Here is a 20690-nt window from a genome sequence, read left to right as displayed (position 1 = left end):
AAGTCTTTTTCCCCCTTTTTTCATGTCATCTAAGCACCAACTAACAAAAAAACAGATGTTTTCATCCTGCAACCCAGATGGATGTCCCTCTGCAGCAGGGGGATGCGCCACGGCATCTCGCCTCACATTTCCAATGCCGGGATTCAACACAGCCACTGCAACTTTTAATGCCTTTTACAAACATCTAATTCACTCTGTATTAATCCCTCAGAGCAGCTACTCCTTCATTTTACCCTTGGAGACATCAAGCTAAAATATTCATCGGCTTGAGCACAAAAACCTACAGCTCTAAGCAGTTGTTGAGGACAGAGGACGTGCTGTTACCCAGTTCTCTGATATATACAGCAGTATAACACCATCCTTGCAATAAAAGTACAGAATGAGCCTCTAAAGATGCCTTTTTACTAGATGTTTGTAAGTGGATTTAGGTTTAATGACAAGCTCCTCTTGCTTATTTCCTGCTTTTACTCATCCTTCTTTTTGGGGGGAGGGTGGCTGACAGGGGCTGTTCTTTCTCAAGCTTAATATTAAATAAAAGAAACCCAAAAATATATTGAAAATGCCCTCTTAAGTCATGGCACAAGGCATATTTCAAATGAACGTAGCTGAAAACCTCCAAACTATCAAAAAGCTATTTCTATAAGGGATTTTCACTTGAGACATTCAAGGCATTGACACAACTTCTAAAAAGATTAATCTCTTCCAAGTATTTTAACTCAATTAAATTGACAAAATCTCCAGCACATGAAGGTGACAACAACCCCACGGCCCACATTTCAGTCTCCCCAGGCTACAGAGGGTTCCCCAGAGCTCACTATTTCAGGGAGAGCTTTCAGGCAGTCTCTCAGCTGACTCTTGCAGGCCATGTCCAGATATGCCCAGAAATCTTTAGTATTGAAGGAGCAAACCACAGAAGTGAGCATTAACTCGTGTGTGCATTCCACATCTCAGCCACAACAAATCACAAACACGGAACAGGACCTGACACACACTATTTAATTTGACCTTTGACTATGACAGAGCCAAAGCAAGGTGATTCCAGCCTGTAAATATTCGTGACTCCACCAGCACTGAAGATGTTTAGCCTTCAAACCTTGAAGGGAAGCAAACAACAGCATCAAATCCCTGCAGTTGTTTCACCTTAAATAGACAGAAGGGAGGTGCTGACACTGAGGTGATGCTTTGCAGTTCAGCAAATGTGTTCAACTGCCAGGCTTGACTAAGCTCTGGATGCAGCAGGAGAAGTAAAGAGAAGCCACAGTCCTCTCACCTCAGCCAAAGCATCCTGGAGCTGCAAAATTCATAGGAGGGACTCCTGGTTGAATGGGATGTTACTGTGCTTCAGTACAGCACAGCAAGGAATGGACCTGCATCATTTTCATTTTTAATGTTCAAAAAGATTAAATTAAAGTAGTCAAGGAAATCACAAATATAGAAAGATACAACTATTGTAATCAAGGTGGCAGGAAACTGGCAATGTGCTCACCACTGGAACAGTTTGGGAGTTACCCAGAACCAGTTCAAACCCTTGATCAAGGCATTTCTTTGCATCAACCTCCTGCAGTAGGCAGATAAAATGTAGCTGTTCCATCTACATAAAACGTGTTTAGATACATAAATCCTTGAAAAGTGGCTTTTTATTTTGAGGCAAAACCAGAAAAATTATACGCTGCATTAAATGTTTTCTTCTTTGTCCTCTTCTCGACCGTCTGCAAGATCAATTAAAGTGCTTTTGCATAAAACAGGCAGAGAGGAGCACGTTCCAAAAAATAAATAAATAACAACGCCACTCTTTGCTTTCAGCATGATGCCTGAAGAAAACAAGCATAATGACTTAAAGATTCCCACAGCGAAAAAGAAGAAAATGATGAAGGTTTAATCATACACTTACAAGGCAGCAAAACACATTTCTCAAGTCTTAATATCTCTTGTGAAATTTTAAGCGCTCAGACACAAATATTAGCAACAAGCTGCAGCAAGCTGAGTCGTTTCCCCTGCCCTCACACAGAAATATGTGCAAGTCCCTCCCTTGCACTCACACACACACATTTGCTGTTTCCATCATTTTTCTATTTGCAAAAACATCCCAATGGAACTATGGCCATTTAAGATGTTATGATTTAACACATTTCTCGACTAATGGAGGTCTCTCTGTCCTGGAGCTCAGCAACCTCTCTGTCCAGCTGCATTGCAACATCTGGAAGCACCAGCACGATTTCCCCACAGGCTGACCAGCAACAGGAATCATGGCCTTGGCATGGAGAGACAATGCTCAGATCAACTGGTCCCCCAGTTACCAGTGGGGAGAGGGGGAACAGGGAGAGAGATCACCCCACCAAAAAACCTCAAGATCTACTTTACTCTCCCTCAGAATGCCCTTTATCATGTCTGGACAGGGCAAGGGAGGAACTGTTCCCATCAAAATCTCATCATCATAGGTTCTAAGGAAGAAATCTTTTATACTGAGGGTGGAGAAACATTGGCACAAGTTGTCCAGAGAAGCTGTGGATGTCCCATCCCTGGAAGTGTTCAAGGCCAGGATGGGGCTTGGAGCAACCTGGGACAGTGGGAAATATCCCTGCCCATGGCAGGGGGGTTGGAACTGGATGATCTTTAGTATTCCTTCCAATCCAAGCTATTCTATGATTCTTTGACCCTATCTGGCCCCAGAGACTTGTGGTGGCCTAAGTGGCACAGCAGGTCACTGACCATTTGCCCTTGGGTTATGGGGGCTTTGTTCTGCTCCCTGTCCCTCCAGCTGTGGGACTCATCCCCCCATGTTTCCCTCATGGCAACTGTGCCATATTTTTCCAGCTGCACAGGGGCTTCCAGCTCCCCCTGTTTGTTGCCCATGCTGTGGTGCAGGTGCACTTCAGCTGGGCTACTGTTCCCACACCTCTTTTTGGGGAAGGAGCCCTAATTCCTACATAGCCATTTGCATGGTTTCAAGCACATCAATAACCCTGGTGCCTTTGCTGCTGCAGGGATCTCAATCCCCTACCTGCACTGAGACAGCAGAACAAAGGGCCTCACTCACACAGCACCCCATGATAAGAAAACCCAAAAATGTGCTGGTGACACCAGACTCAGGGCCAGGTATGGAGCTGCTGGATCTTCCTGGTTCTTCCTCGCCATTCCATAGAACTGGTAGGGTAGAGGAGAACCCTACATGTGTTCCTGATCCCTTAACCAGTCAACCTCGCAACAAAACACAAAAGAACTGAGAGGAGAGAGAAATCACTGCTCTACACAATTGAAACAGGAGGAGAACAACTTGCAATAATAAAATAAATCTAAAAAATAAGCTCGCACGAAAAAGAAAAACGAATATCCAAAAAATGAAAACAAAAGTTAAGAGGTGAATAATTCATTCAGTCAATGTGCAGTGCCCCTATTCTACCTGAATTGTTTACATGGAAAGTTCATGGTTTAATCAGAACTGCCGGAACAAGAAAAACCAGAGTCATAAGTACAACATTTATCTTGAGTAAACAAAATAGGTCTCTGGGTAAGGCATTTTCATTTAAAACAGAAAAAAAAATAGGTTGCAGTTTGTGACGTGACCAGCAAGGGGAGTCGGTGCCCAGAGCTTTGAAGGAACCACGCAGATGCAGTTTTGGGTGGAGAAAACTCAAATAAACAATTCTGAGGTAGTGACATTGATAAAACATTGAAGACTGCCAGAGGATGCTGGAAGATGATGGACAAAGAGCAGAAAACCCACTAACCTGGAAAAGAGAGAGGGCTTGAGAGATACTAGAGTAGAAAAATAATCATCTTTTGCTTGGAAATTGGACTTTCTGTCCCTGCTAGACATACTGGAGAGGACGTAATGAAGAGCTCTGAGAGGGAAAAAGGCATAGGACAAATAAAATCAAGCCAGGATGGGCCTTAGGATAAGAAAATAAGGGTTAATCTCAAGGTACTTCTGAGTACAATATTCTGACAGCAACATGAAAAGACTTTGGCCAGTTCCTCTGGTGGCTTTGAGGAGACATCCAGGAGGGCACCAGATGTCTTGGAGAAGATGTCAGAGAACAAGGGCTAACCAGGCACCTTATCCCTGAGCCCCAGAAGCAGGGCAAACAGGGGAAAAAACAAAACTATTAGACACAACTATTAAAAACAACCCTCACAAGGAGTGGGATTTAATAATATTATCCAGCATTTAAAGTCGAATGCCAGCAGTAGGAACTCATTAGGCTCTGTTTGGGGAACAGCAGCAAAATCACTGCTGCAGCTCCAGCCATGCTGGGCTTGTCAACAGAAACGGGGCCACCCTGGGCTCCGGGGCCACCGGGAGGGGCACTCAGAGCTTTCCTTCCTCTGCCCCGCTAATCTCATTAACCTCGAATTTACTCTGTTGTTGGTAATTACTCAGAACGCTAATAGGCACAATTTATGCATATTATTTTCTGAATGTTACAAAATCTCTTCAGCTCTGGGTATGAATTGGGTCTGGAACAAGCCAGCGCTTCAAGTGCTATGAAAAATGGAAGTAGAGAAAATAAAATATTTTTTAAATTTAGGAAACCTTTTTTAGGATTTGTTTCAAATTTCTTCAGTATCTTCAGTTTCTTTGTTCAAGATAACCAATCAATTCAGATAAATATATCCATTTTAAATATATCAGAATCATTTTAGATATATCATTTTAGATATATAAGAATCCATCCATTTTACTAATTCTGTTATAACATCCTAACAAGGAAAAACAGACACTAAACCAAAAATACCCAAGAAAATACTTATTTCCTCCTATTAAGCTGGAGCCCATGAAACAACTATTCCAGCCATGATACAAATTACCGTTAACGATATTCCAGGTGGGAAAACCAGATGCAGTTTAAGAAAACTGTTATTGCTGTTAAAGAACTCCATAGGTTTTACAGACACAGTCTGTTGCACCTTGAAAAATGGAACTTTCACTGACCATCTGTTCCTAGCAGAGAACACCCAGCAACTCTGGCTTTGGCCAGAAAGCCCAACTCAAAGTCAACATACCATGAGCAGGGGACATCCCAGAGCTTAATGTACAGCCAAGATCAGATGTCAGAGGGAAAATTTGGATGGAGATCACCCAGTGGTAACCAGTTAAAACAAAGAAACCACTGCAAGAGCAGAAAATGTGATCCAGAGGTGAACATCTGCAAGAGCAAAGCCCACAGAATTCCTACACCCCTATTCCAGAGCCTCCGCTACAACATGCAGCATCATCTCCAATGAGCTGAAAGGATATGGAGAAAACCAACCAAAATCAAAGGAAAAAAAAATGAAATGAAAAGGATTATCAAGGAAAGAAAACAGCAAAAATTACCTCACCCACAATTTTACTCTGCTGTGCTGTGGAGCCACTTGTTGGAAACTTGGCAGCAATAACCCAATGGACCCAAGGCCCAGCTCAGCAGTATTGTTCCTGTTTAGATAAAAGGGAAAATAAAAAGAAAATCAGATGTGAAAAGCACTAACAGGCTTTTATCTGCTCTGTTTCCCTCAGCCTGAAGCTCAGGGATTCCCAAGACTGAGGTTTTAGCTGTATCTTTAGATTCAACTGGGAGTTTTCACACCCTGTGAATTTGTTAAACATATCCATATATTAGGCAAGCTTTGCTTTTGGCCTACACAATGTCTGTTGACAATGGAACACACACACAAAAAAAAAAGGAAACAAAAGAACATTTCTTCCTTTTCATTTCAGGGCGCAAACATTAGGGGACACCTAATGAAACACAGCAAGTAATTTTCATTTTCTGCTATTTGTGATTTCACATTATTGTCATTTCCCCCTGTTTGGCCATGTCATATTTTACAGTCAGTATTAGCCAGTTAACCTGGTTTTATGATGTTTTTTACTACATTTTTACTACATTTCCTACAAAAAGAAACCCCATGTAAATATAGGGATTGCCGAGAGAGGACCTCACCACTGAGACAACCAAGCGGACCCAGCTGGGCTTTTAAAAAGTCCATTGGATTTTTAAACATTTTCAGGGATGGTGATTCCACCACTTCCCTCAGCACAATGTCCAATGTTTGGCCATGGTTTCAGTGAAGAAATTTTTCTTATATCCAATCCAAACTTCCCCTAGTGCAACTTGAGGCCATTTCCCCTCATCAGGAACAGCATCCATAAGGATCCAGAAACTCAGATAACTCTGGAGACTGTAATGATAAACTCATTTCCCACACAGACTTTCACAACTGTTTGTGGGTTTTTTGCCCAAATTTGGAAACTAATGCTCCAGAAGGAATTTAAGATACTTTTAACACAGTTTATTATACTTTAATAAAAAATAAAAGAGAAAATAAGAAAAAGAAGGGCTTAGGCAACTCAGGTAGAGGCACTTATACAGTGGGCAAAGTACTGAAATAAAAATATTACAGACTTTTTACAGCAATTAATCCTCAAAGAAAGTGTTCTAATGAAAATGCGGATATTTTGGGCTTGCTTTAAGCAGGAGGAACATCACCACACAGGAGAAAGCCTTCCAGACTAACCATGAAAGCCTTCTAATCCCTCCTTATGATGGGATGGTGGAGAAAGTAAAATCACGTGGGATGACATTGGGGCCAAAGAGAGCAGCAACGGATGCCAAAGGAGCTCCTGCCTTGAGTTCTTCTACCCTTAGAAAAACCATCCAATTACCCTTTCCTCCTCTTTGATTACACAGTCAACTTCAACACCCTCAAAAGCCAACACCTCCAAAACATGGGGAAAAAATAATGATTAAGAGTGTTTAAGTTAAAGTGCAGTACCCAGAACCAGCTTTCAAAGACAGGGTAAATAAGGAAGACCTTTAAATTTTAAGATGTTGCTCAGCAGCACCTTGTCATGCCACATCACACAACACTTCTTCCTTGTTATTTCTCTGGCCAAAGGTCAAAATTCCTCTTCCCAAGAGACAAGCCTTCAGATTAAAAGAGTGGTGAAACTTTTACATCCAACTAATTCAGGAACAATCCACATCTCCATCCTGGAGACTTTCCTACATATGATTTATTGCAATTGAAGGTGGGGAGAAATAAATGACAAAATTTGTCTCAAACTGAGGCAGTCCTGCTCCAAATGAAAACAGAATTATTTGTGTAGCACACAGAGTCCAGCGCCGAAATCTCACGATGTTCTTGGATGCTAAGGTAGGAGTTTTTATCACCCTCATGTAGCCTTGGGACAAGCATTTTTAAACTGCCTGTACAAGCAAAAAACAGTGGTCACTTCAATTTTTCAGGACAATCTAAGCCATGGCACATCCCACCCTGCCAAGTGAGGATTCAGTTCCTTAAGTGGAGAAACCTGGTGGTCCAATTTCCCAGAAATATCATTATGCCCCTCTCCCAGAGCACCCAGGGCAGCCCTAGGAGGATGAAAACCAATACTGGAATGATCAAAACCACCCCACATTACACATGAGACTTCTTGCCCATCCATCTTCTCCTTATCTCATCCTCCCACCAGTTCCATCACTCAAACTGATGTTTTCTTCTCCAATTCAATCTTTTTCTGGTGGTTTTTCCTCAGCAGGGCCTCTCCTTTGTGTCCCTTTTGCATTCTCCATAGAGGGATGCAAGAGGGACATGATCCTTGGTTGGCCTCCACTGGGACAATTTCATTATAGGGAGGAATTAATGAAAACTCTGCCCACCTGCAGGTTTAGGGTTTTTTTTTAAGCCATCGTGTATGTAACTCACATGATGTCAGTACAGGAATATCACACTAAGGCTCTGGAAAGTAAGGGGCGGGTTTTCCTCGTTTCTATGGTTATGAGCAATTTCAATGACCAACCTAAATAAAAAGGCTGGAAGAAAGTAGGAAGGAGTGAGGTGGGCGTTTAATTTTGATTGACAAGACAGAGCAGAACTAGTTAAGATCTGTCAAATGCTTGCTGAGGATCACAAATCCTCAGCACATTCTACGGCAGACAGAATTAGTCTAAATGCACAGCTTTACAAAAATATTTCTTATCTGCTGAGATCAGAGTTCAGCATTTCAGCTGCCCCACAGAAAGCAGCTGATGTCGTAACTACCAAAGGAACTAAGGTAGGGCCAGAAAAAAATACATTTATTTTAATTATTTGTATTTGATTTTTAAGTATTAACATCTACAATGTCTTAATATGTCTTAATTTTTGTCTCTGACCTATATAAATAAAAATGTTTATATAAGATGACAGCATTCTCAAGATTTTTAACTACTAAGACAACAATTTTAAAGGTATTATCAAAGGCACCACTTTGGAATCACATCTGCATCACATGAAATGTTGTATAAATACAGACTACAGAGATAATTCCTGCAATAAAGACCTTAAAATAGGAGACTGAACGCAGAAGGAGTTGAACACAGATTTGATGGGAAATTTCAGGAAACACAATCTGGAAAGACAAAAACAGTGGCATGACAGTCAGCTGTGATGTTCCCTGATACACTACCAAAAAACAAGCTTCGGGGAAAATTAAGAACATTCCTGCAAATGAAATAATCAAGAAGGAAGAATAATGGAGAGGTGGAGACCTGGAGCATTTCAAAGTCAGGAGCAGAGTTCCATCATCTTGGAGGGAAGAATCAATATCTCATCAAGGCACAAGGAAGCATGAGAAAACTAAACCAGCATCTTGTGTTTAAGGCCAGGGAGAGGCAGGATGCACCAAAGGACAGACACAAACAAGATCCAAGATGTGCCTGAACCAAACTCGAAAGACGTTTTTCTTGTTCTCACTTGGCTCTGTTGGGATGCAGGCAGGACACAGTGATCTTCACAGGGCTACACACCCATGAGAGCTTTGCTATTTTATCAAATGATGTTAGAATTTTAAGGAGGCAAAACACTCAGCAAGAGAGGATGAGGTTACAAAAGAGGGAAGTCAACAGCTCCTGAGATGCCTGCCAACAGTATCTGCACTTAAAGCGTGCAGTTTTGGCAGAGAACATTCTCAAAATCTGATATTTAAAAGTCTCATGGTGTTGGAACACGTAATTAAAGTAAAAGGATACAAGTGAACTAAGATCTGATCAACACAAACTTGTATCAAAGTCAGAATGTGTTCCCACAGAGTCTCAGCCACCTGGTTCTTCCATGCTTCGTTCAAAGTGAGAAAAATTAGCCACCAACTACTTTTATTCCCACTCAAAATCATCCCTCTCCAGCCTCTAAAAGGGATGGATTTGTAACAGTCTTCAAGAATGAAAAAAATTCAAAAAACATCAAAATTCACATGTTGTTTTAATTTACTGCCACTTTTCAATTCTAGAGCAATATATTTGTTGTGATATGAACTTTACCTATCAATGCCCAGGCACTGATGGGTGAAGGAAACAAAGAATAATGAAAACACCTACAATTTCATCCTTGCTCCTCAAGAACTGGAATAAATGAAAGAATTGAAATCTTCCATTGAGAAAAGCCCTGAGAAGAGGAAGGACTTGGGGATGTTGGTGAATGGGAAGCTCAACATGACATAAATGGCAATGTGGCTGCTCCATCCCTGGAAGTGTCCAAAGCCAGGCTGGACAGGGCTTGGAGCAACCTGGTCTACTGGAAGGCATCCCTGCCCACAGCAGAGGGTCAGAACAAAATGATCCTTCAGATCCCTTCCAACTCAAACTGTTCTAATACACTACAAATTTACTGCTGCTTCCTTCCTAGTAGTGCCAACATGAACTCAATAGCCAAGAAAATAAACAAAAAAAACCCCAACAAAAATAAGGAATTCATGTGTGATCTGATTTCTTACTGCAAGGTTTCCAACAGCCAAGCCATCCACCACCAAGTTGAAAAGTTAAAGTAGTGTGGAATCAGCTGGCACAAGCTCATTTTTTCACCAGGTAATGCCTTGAAACCTCCCAAACCAACTCTGCTGCCATCAGAGCCGCCTCTTCCTTGGACAGCGCCCAGGAACTGCTCGCAAATGAAATCCAACTGAATTTATTGCTTCTGCAAGCCTGGAAATTTCAGTTACAGAGGTGACGTGACATTTTGTTTCACCAATGCTAATCTAATACCTTTTTAAGGGTGCATACGTTTCACCCTGTTGGCTTCCAACACTGAATTACCAGCTCTGCTAAGCTTCAGAATAAATGAGATGAGTGTGGCCTCCAGGCAAAATCCCTTTGCTGTAATCTTTATTCAAAACACACCGCTCTGGAGCCTTGCATGCATTGCCAAAAATCGCCTTGAGGTTTGCTCTTAAGATGGCAATTTGCATATCAACATTTTGCTGCAGAGCTTACCCAATGTCCCCGCTATTATTTTAATACTCTGCTGTGGGCGGCCCCCTGAGCAGCTCACAGAAGTGCAGGCTAAAAATATTCCTGCCTTCCCCACCGGCTCCACACATGACCACAGCGAGCGCCGGCTCGGATGCAAAGCCGGCAGTGATGGCATCCACCCTCCTCTCCAGGAGGATGCTCAGGCTCCAAAGGTGCTCAAAAAAACATGGCAAAAAGGAGAAAAGTAGCTCTGCATGGATGGAGGAAAAATGCACAGGCGCTGGAGGAGGAAGAGCACAGAAAGAACTGGTTTTACAACGGTAGCAGGAGACGTTTATCCGCGTGCAAGACATTCTTGGGAAAACACATTAAGAGGTAATAAAGCAGGTGAGAGAGGCACTGCCTGGGATTTGAATTTAAGATGATGCTGAACAGAGGAAGGGGAGGAATTCTCAAGCACAGGAGGGGAGCGATGCCAGACGGACGCGAGCACAGCCTGATTCATGCCCCAGAAGGGAGATCCCAATCCCGCTGGCAGCACCATGTTGACGACAGCGCATGAAGAAACATGGATTGCAGGTTTTTCTCCTTGCCCTCCTCCCCCTCGCCCAGCAAACCTCAGGCTCAGATGTTGTAATTATTTCTGGCAAGGTGTAAACAGGTCTGGGAAATGAAACTGAAAACTGGAGCTATTTATGAGATGCCACGCAGGGAATCGGCACCGGAGCCTGGCTACCAAATCAGCGAGTGCAAGGTCACCCTGGTCTGCTCAGCAGAACTTTGCAAAGTGGTTTTCAGACAGCCAGGCAAAATATCCAGGCTCAGTCTGTCCAGGATGGTGAGTTAATGGAAACAGAGGGTGGAGAACCACCAGAGGACATTGCTCCAGCCAATTTTATCATGATGCTGGTAAGCTTTGAGATGATGCCCATGGAGATGACATCCACTCATGACAACCAGCTGCCTCTCTGGGGTGTGGGGAGAAGCAAGGAGGACATAAAGTCTGTAAGCATCCCTCGACCAAGTTAATGTAGAGGAAAGCAGCCAAGGGACTCATCTGCCTGGAACTGTTCCAGGCCAGATTGGATGGAGCTTGGTCTAGTGGAAGGTGTCCCTGGCCACAGCAGGGGGATTGGAACAAGATGATCTTGAAGGTCCCTTCCAACCCAACCCAAACCCTTCTATGACCTGCATGTAAATGACCAGTGGAGACCACTCATCCCCTTACCCTGCAGGCCACCACTTGCTTCCGAGGACCTGGATTATTGCCTCAAGCCAGGAAGAACCACAAATTTTGAAAAGTAATTTCCTTTCTGCTGGTGAAGGAAAGAAGCAAAAGCCAAAGTGTCCCAGTAGGAGGATCTCACACCCCAATGGAGCTGAAGGAGCCAGCAGCATCTCAAACCCACAAAACAGCCACCAAGGAAAATTCAAAAAGTCTTTTTGGTCTCACCAGGAAGGAAAGGAAAAGAGATGGTCAAATTCAGGAAGTACAGGCAGAGATGCAGCGGGTGCCTCTGGGGATAGCAGGATCTCCAGACTATTTTCTGCACACTCTTTATATTCTGTGGTCAAATGCCTCACAAACAGGACTAGGATGCACAACTCTGTTTGAAATTATACTTAAATTATAATTATTTTTTAAATGGAAGGCAAGCACAGTGCAGGAGGAAAAGAGCTGGCCAAAGAGAGAAGAGCACGCCTGAAGACTTCAGAGCCTGTGTGATATCTTTATATGTGAAAGGAAACAAAGGTACACCTGAACAATGTGCAAAGAAATAGAAATTAAAAAAAAATAAAATAAAAAACAGACCTTGGTTTCCATGCCCAGGGAAGAGGATTTTGACAATTTGCCTGTATTCCCATAAGAGGAAAAAAAAACCCAACCCATCAGAATTCCAGTCTCATAATTGCCCTATGTTTGGGACAAAGGAGACAAAACCAGAGAAGTTGTGAATGTCCCATCCCTGGAAGTGTTCAAGGCCAGCTTGGATGGGGTTTGGAGCAACCTGGGATAGCAGAAGGTGTCCCTGCCCATGGCAGAGGGTTGGAAGCAAGTCCCTTCCAACCCAAACCATTCTAGGATCCTATGAAACCCACTTGCTTCAGCTCTGAATATGATCAACAGGAAAATATCTGTAGCGAGAGTCTCAGTTTGCTTTTTCAAATTCAAAGGTGTCCTGTTTTACACAAATATTGCAATCCTGTTTTCACCACTTGCTAAGACGTCTCTCCAAAGGGCCGGTTTGAGTACTAGGACAGAATCCATTATATTTTTAGAAAACCAACCCATAGCTATGAAACCTCCCCATGGTGCATGATCAAAACTTAGGAGAGCTTTGGAAAGCACACAGTTTTTCTCTAAAAGAGAAGTGTTAAAAAGCTTTGGACAGCATTTCTCAGGCTTCCACACCCACATTTTGCCACTTACTACCATCTTTGAGCACTTGCTGTTAGTGGAAGCTGAAGGTCCTTAACACTGAGAAATTGAACCTCTACCATGCAGTAGCCTCAACACAATTTAAGCACCACTATTTTAATTATTTTAGAGTTTTACTATATTTATCATTAGTAAAAGTAGATTTAGTAAAATTACTTGATTTTTCACCACCACTGCAGCTCCGGATAGCTTTAAAACCTGCATGGGCTGGTCTGTAAGAGGATAGGGAGGATCAAGAGGTTGGACAAACTTCCCTGATCACAGCTCTGAGCATTCACCATGGCCTCATCCTGCCCACATCAATCCCACAGCACTTTTGGCAGAGAAAAGACTAAAATTTTAAATTCCTTAAAAACAAAGGCCAAAAAAAACCAGAACTAAAAAGCAAACAAAACCACATCCAGTACTATTATATATATTTGAGTTTTATATATATGGTCTTATGCATTATACTACAGAAATTAGTTGTTAATTCAATAACATAAGTATACTTGTAAGCTTAATTTTTCATACTTTTTCCCTGAGCATCCAGAACTTGCAGCAGAATATTTGATAGGACTGACATCAGGGTCACCCCAGCAGCAACAGGCCCTCAGGTAAGGGAGCAGCTGGAGATTACCAGCACACAACAGAAGACATTTAATACACTTGGGGAAGGTAAATCACATCTCAAGCTATGTAACACTATGTCTAAATTTGTATAAATCAGGTATTTAGAAATTAGGAGGTTCTCATGAGAGTCTAGAAAGCGAATTGTGTCACAAGGGATCACAAATCCATTGTTTTTGTGGGGAAAAATATAGTAAAAAGCTGTATTAAGGTTTAGCTCTTGATTCAGTTCACACGAAGGGGAAATCTAAAGCCTTGCAGCTTCCAACAAGAATTTTTGTCACGTACAGGGTTATATGAAACAAGGTGCTACCCAGCACTTCTGCAGTCTCATCAACCTCCCCCATCTCCAGATGCACAGCAGCATTTTTATCTCCAAAATCAGAACTTGGAGCATGGTGAACATCTCCATGCTGGGATACAGGATGCTGCAAACCATCTGTTAATAATTCAGCTCAAACCTAATTGCAATCACCTACAGTGAGTTGCAACCACTGGTCCCTGTGATCCTGAGCACTTCCCGTCCCTAGAGTGTCCACAGCCAGGTTGGATGGAGCTCTGAGCAGCCTGGTGTGGTGGGAATTGTCCCTGCCCATGCCTGGGGCCTGGAATGAGATGATCCTGAACGTCTCTTCCAACCCAAATTGTTCTGTGATTCAATGAATCTAAAATTGAAGTGACTATTCCACAACCAGTGAGATATCATCCAAATCTTCCCTGAACAGCCCAAGAGGACTTTGTTCCTCTAAGACACCCCAAAAACTGGGGCATACGAGCTGGGCAGGCAGCACCACTGCATGAGGACTGTGGTGACAGTCATGAGATGTCACATGTCAGTAAATCATAGAACCACAGAATGGTTTGGGTTGGAAGGGACCTTAAAAATTATCTCATTCCAAACCCCTGTTATGAGCAGGGACACTTTCCGCTAGACCAGGTTGTTCAGCTTCTTCAGCTTAAAGCCATTCCCTCTTTTCCTATCACAAAAAATAAGAGAATTTCAAAGTGAGGGAAGGATGAAGAAAAACAGAATTCCTGGCTTTGTATGGGATTTTTTACAAAGCAGCCATTAATAGCAAGTTTGGGAGTCCCCTCATACCATATTTGAGTCTCTGGCATCTCACACAGCCCAGAAATGGGTTAATCCAAAAATCCGGGTTATAACACCTCCAAATCTGCCTGGTTTTTCACATGTAGAAAAACAAAGGAAGCACCTCCCTCCTCCACACAGAAGTATTACAAGAAGATTCATCAAAAATGAAAAAAAAAAAGCAACAGGTTTCAGCAATAAGCATGATCAAAGTCTCTCATGGAAGAAGAAAATGTTTTATTTTTCAGAAATAAGAACTATGGCAACAGCTCTGGAATAAAATCCTACAGCACGGCTGTCTCCTGCACTCCTTTACTCCAGATGATGGAGGAGTCCTACAAGGGGAAAAAAAATACATGGCCAAGTTATTCAAGACCAGAATGACAATAAATGTATGCAGAGAGGAGAAGGAGGACTAATAAAGTCCTCAATAACCTCAAAAAATCTTATTTTTGCAATGCCTGGCTTTGCAGCAGGGGGGACAGCAGAGCAAGAACAAAACAAACGCTACACAATGAAGAGCATAAAACATTTTGCAGTTATTTTCTGCTTTTATTTAAGAAAGAGATGACAGAGAGAGTGAAAAGATCATCACCTAACCCAGCATCAGTATTTAGTTCCAAAAAAAGGAATTTTACCAAAAAATAAAAATAGTAAGTATAGGTATTGCAGCCAAGTTTGACTTCATTCAAGGAGTAGCTGGAAAATATTTTCCATATTTTCCTTGCAGCATCCCAGCAGATGAACTGACAACACACCTAAATGGCCCTTGGGAGAGCTTTTCCCCACAGCTCTGCATCCCAGAAAAAAAATTAATTAAAAAACACCTGCTGATATACAATTTCTTCTATTTTTTGTACCAATCTTCAGGATATATTTAAAAAGCAACTGATTATCAGTGCAATCTTTGCTTTTCTAATGGACACACAAAATGGACATAAAAAATAAAAAAGATAATCCATCCTGTCCCTTTTTTATTTTAGTTAAATGCTATTTTTTCCATCATCAGAAACGCTGCAGAGATGTGCCCATGCACTCCAACAAAGAGATGGCACCTGCCTACTGAATTTCCTAACTAGTGACACTTCGAAGAAAAAGAGTTTTAAATAGAAACCTCCCTGCAAGCGTTAAATCAGATTAATTTAACTCTTGCCTTATTTTAATCTTAGACGCCACCATTTGCAAGGCAAGCAGAAAAAAAAATAGGGAGTAGGATTCTTATCTTGACCATATTCTTTGGGAAATACAGTGTATTATTAAAAACCACAAATAGCCTTTCTGACAGCAAAATACAGACACTTCTGGCTGTTTTGCAGTAGGAAAAAAGCACCAATATTTTATGAAGCTTTCTGTTCACTCAGCATCAAGTGAAGGGCAGAGCTTTCCTCCAGCCTTGTGGTGCCCAGTGCCAGCACCAAAAACACCAAGGCCAGTTTGGGGCCACACTGTGGATTTGCACATGGCAAAAAGTGCTCTGTAAAATACAATGCGCTTTGAAAGGTTGCTGATGCTGCTGAGGAAGAAGTTTTGCAGCATTTCCCCCACAAACACCATCATGGAGGTACACTCTGATACTCCAGTTGTGAGTTAGGCAAATAACCGGATTAAATTTAGACTGAGGGGATCACGTCATGGCAAAACATTCTAATGGTCAGGAATCATGGAATGGTTTGGGCTGGAAAGCACATTAAAGAGCATCCAGTTCCAACCCCCTTTCCATGGGCAGGGACACGTCCCACTATCCCACGTTGCTCCATGTCCCATCCAAACTGGCCTTGAACACTTCCAGGGATGGGGCAGCCACAGCTTCTCTGGAAAACTTGTGCCAGGGCCTCCCCACCTTCACAATAAGGAATTTCTTTCTAATACTGAATCTAAACCTGTTCTCTGTCAGTGGGAAGCCATTCCCCTTGTTGTATCACTCCAGGCCCTTGTCCAAAGTCCCTCTCCAGCTCTCTTGGAGCCCTTTTAGGCATTTTAGGGGACTTTATACCCTCCCTGGAGCCTTCTCTTCTCCAGGCTGAACATCCCAGCTCTCCCAGCCTGGCTCCAGAGCAGAGGGGCTCCACCCCTCTGATCGCCTTGGTGGCCCCCTCTGGACTTGCTCCAACTGCTCCATGTCCTTCCTGTGCTCTGCAGGTGGGGTCTCACCTGAGAGGGGCAGAACAACCCCCTCAGCTGCTACCCACCCACCTTTGGATGCAGCCCAGGACTCACTCAGATTTTTGGGCTCCACGTGCAGTGGCTGGGTCTTGTCCAGCCTCTCATCCACCAGCACCCCCAACTTCTTCTCCACAGAACTGCCTTCAATCTGTTCATCCCCCAGCCCAGACACCAGAGGTGGAAACACATAACCAACCATGCCCTGGGTGGAATGATTCATCCATCCATCCATCCATCCATCCATCCATCCATCCATCCATCCATCCTTACTGGGACCAAACCTGGACACACAAGTCCTTTCCAGTGCAATCAGCCTTTGCCCTGACAATGACAACTCCAACCCTAAATAAAACAGAGGCTCCTCCTGCCCACCTAAAACCCTCAGGTCTCACCAATTTCCAGTCCTCTGAAGCACCAGCAACCCTTGGAAAGTCCATAAAAACCCAAGTGAGAGCCACCCAGCTGACCCCACTGCACAAAGCAGGTGAACTGTAGGAAGGAGGATAATAAAGATGGGAAAAGTAAATTTCAAGTTTTTAACACTTCATTCCACTTTCATCGAGCAGAATGTGTTTATGGTACAGGCAGGGAATCGAAAGTGTTATTTTTATCTTGATATTATTTGCCCTTCCACACTTGGTATTTAAATATTCCTGAAATCCTAGAAGAACCAACAATTCAAAATACCATTACATATATATATACATATATATATATATATAAAAATAAATATAAATTTCTAGTTTTAAGTGCTGTAATATCAATGTGCATATTTATCAAAACACTGAATATTTATTTTTCCTCCACTCGTGGTAAAGATTCTCCAGACCCAGAGCAGGCAGGGAAACCTGGTCACACCAGAGGGTTGTGGGGTGAGGAGTAAATGATAAGAAGTTTAAAATATTTTAAATAAATAAATAAACAAATCAAGAGAGCTGTGAGAAAATGAATGAGGTTGCTTGCACAAGAGAGGATGGGGATAAAATATTGTAATATTGAAATCTCTGTTCTACCAGTCTCTTTGGTCAACTAAACTCAACTCAACCAGTCTCAACTAAATAATTTACAGAGTCACAAAACACTTTGGGTTGGAAGGGACTTTCAGGTTTATCCAGTTCCAACCCCTGCCATGGGCAGGGACACCTTCCACTATCCCAGGCTGCTCCAAGTCACATCCAACCCAGCCTTGAACATTTTCAGGGATTGGGCACCCACAGCTTCTCTGGGCAAACCTGGTTCATTGCCTCACCACCCTGTAACTCTCGCTTTAGACACAATAACAGGAGGAAACAGGGATGGAATCTGAATCAGAAGCCTGGATCAAGCAGGACATGTGGCTGCACTGATCAGCCTCTCCCACATCCATCAAAGCTGCATTAGTGGTCAAGCTGATTTTAAGTTGCATTAATAAACAAAAGCAAACCAGGAAGGTGTGAGGCCTTGGAGAGCACAAGAAGGGTGATTTGTTCCATGGATGACCACTGGAAAGTGGGAATCTGCATATTTAAGACCCTAGAAGAACTCCAGAAACCAGACTGAGGATGAGAGGCAAAAGGATGTTGCAGCTGGCAAAGATGGCAGAGCAGGAAGGCAACAAGGGTTCAGACAGCAAAGCCCTGACACATCAGGGATTTAAAAACCTGAATTTGCATCAACACAAAGAAGAGGGATTTTCCAGAAGGGCACGGGGTGATAGGAGAAGAGGGAATGTCATTGAGCTAAATGAGGGTAGATTTAGATGGGATTTTAGGAAGAAATTCCTTACTGACAGAGTGGGGAGGCCCTGACAGAGGCTGCCCAGGGAAGCTGCGGCTGCTCCATCCCTGGAAGTCTCCAAGGCCAGGCTGGATGGGGCTTGGAGCAACCTGGGATAGTGGAAGGTGTCCCTGCCCATGGCAGGGGGGTGGAACTGGATGTTGTTTAAGGTCCCTTCCAACCCAACCCATTCCATGATTAACACTCCAGACAATACCCAGAGCTCAGCCTGGAGATGAGATGGAAAAGAGCATCACAGCTGGAGCAGACAGCACAGCCAGAGAGCATCAAGGGGTCAGACAGCAGCTGGGCTGAGTCAGTGGTGATTTAAATACCAGAAACACCTGGACAGGGACACCTGGACCACAGCAGACCCCAGCAGGGCAGGACTGAGCACTGTATTTTCACAGCCCCACTGGAAAGGGAAAAACCAGCCTGGAAAAAGGGATAAATGCTCCATAAAGTATAAACCTTATTGCTAACCAAAAAAAAAAAAGGGTGGGGGAAAACCCTCATATTCTAATCAATCCTTCCCACTCCACACACATAGCTAGTAAAAATTTAGGATTCAGTCAGCTGAATCCTAAATCCTCTGTGCAGAATAAAGCACAAAGCAAAACTTGGAGCTGCCACCCCATGCAAGGGTTTGCAAACAAACATCTCCTTGTTCCTCCCAGACACAAGGATGCACCTCAAGCTCCAAAATGTCCCAGACAACTTCAAATGCTAACAAGAAGAGGGTTCTGCAGGGCGTATTGAGCGTGCTGGTGGCAGAATGAAACGTGCTTTCAGCTCTCCAAACCCTCTGCTTTTTGATATGCACACAAAGACACCGAGCACTTCCATGGGAACACGAGGTTTCCCCAGCAAAGTCCACTCCAGCGCCAGATGCCGGAGGTTAATTGTACCCCACAGCTCGGGGGAGCTTTTATTAAAAGCTTCAAACCACAAACACTTTTCCAACTACAAAAGCAACCAAAAAAAAAAGTTTCTGCAGTCAGCTGAGGGCCACCGCAGAAAGCGGCGCTTTGTACATTTAAAAGTGGTTTTATTTCCTCTCCTTGTACTTCCAAAGCCATCCCACTGCCTCAAGCTCCTGAATTAGCCTGGAAGGAGGAAAAAATAATAAATAAGCAACATCATGCCCTCTGTGAGGTTAAAATTGAGCAAAAACCTGGCAGGTAACAAGCCAGGAGCAGTTCCCAGCATTGTCATTGTGCTGGAAATTGATAAACGAGGGTTTCTTCCTGAGCAGCTGTGGGACAGTGGCAAACTGGGTGCAGGGACATCCCATCCTCAGCCAGTCATTGGTGACAAGGGACACAGGTGTGGTCCACAGCACCCTCACACGTGTCCCTCCCTGCTCACAGCCCTGGGCAAGGCCAGCCCTGTCCCCAAATCACTCATTACACACAAAAAACGCTGTGCAACAGCAGCCACAGCCCCCAATTTCCACCCACAGACCCTGTGCCAGCCCCATTGTCATGTCACACACCCCCATAGCTTGTGCCAGCCCAGCTCTGTCCCCATGTCACACATTGCCCCCTGTGCCAGGGCACTCCTGTCCCCATGTCACACCCCCTGTGCTAGCCCTGTCCCCATGCCACATGCACAGCCCAAACTCCTGTGCTAGCCATGTCCCCGTGTCACATGCACACCCCAAACTCCTGTGCTAGCCATGTCCCCGTGTCACATGCACACCCCAAACTCCTGTGCTAGCCATGTCCCCGTGTCACATGCACATCCCAAACTACAGCAGGCCAGCCCTGTCACCATGTCACACACATACCCCCTGTGCCATGCCTTGTCACCATGTCATACACCCCCTGTGCCAGCCCTGTCACCATGTCACACACACACACACACACACACACACACACACACGTGTGCTCGTGCCGCACACACCCAGGCCAGCCCTGTCCCCATGTCACACACATACCCCCTGCGCCAGCCCTGTCCCCATGTCACATATATACCTTCTGTGCCATGCCTTGTCCCCATGCCCCTATGTTACCATGTCACACACCCCCTGTGCCAGGCCAGCCCCGTCCCCAAGTCACACACACATGTGCTCGTGCCGCACACTCCCAGGCCAGCCTGTCCCCATGTCACACACCCGCAAAGTGCCAGCCCAGCCCCATCCTCATGCACACACCCGCCCCACCCAACCTGTACCAGGCCAGCGCTGTCCTTATGCCGCACGCCCACACACAGCGCCAGGCCATGCCTGTCCCCATGTCACACACACACACACGCCTGTCCCCGTGTCACACAGACCCCCAGTGCCAGCCCAGCCCGGTTCCCGAGTCACACAGCCCCAGTGTCACCGCTGTCCCACGCTCCCGGCCCGTGTCACACCCCGGTCCCCTCAGCGGCACCGCCGCGCGCCCCTCACCTGCCGCCCCGCGCCCGCCACCCCAAGCAC

At 44.1% G+C, this 20690-nt stretch overlaps 1 long non-coding RNA gene across 1 annotated transcript in view; it reads right to left on the bottom strand.

Annotated features, from left to right (window-relative positions):
• The window catches only part of LOC115948854, an 84980-nt gene extending 79561 nt beyond the window's left edge, over positions 1-5419 (bottom strand). Inside the window, exon 1 of the long non-coding RNA XR_004082620.1 lies at positions 5323-5419. This is a non-coding gene — a long non-coding RNA (uncharacterized LOC115948854). The remainder of the gene's footprint in view (positions 1-5322) is intronic.
• Between the last annotated feature and the right edge of the window lie 15271 nt (positions 5420-20690).

This window comes from Geospiza fortis, unplaced genomic scaffold (assembly GCF_000277835.1).
Source record: "Geospiza fortis unplaced genomic scaffold, GeoFor_1.0 scaffold600, whole genome shotgun sequence".
NCBI lineage: Eukaryota > Metazoa > Chordata > Aves > Passeriformes > Thraupidae > Geospiza > Geospiza fortis.
Note: the sequence above shows the minus strand (reverse complement) of the source record. Positions and strands in the feature narration are given on the sequence as shown.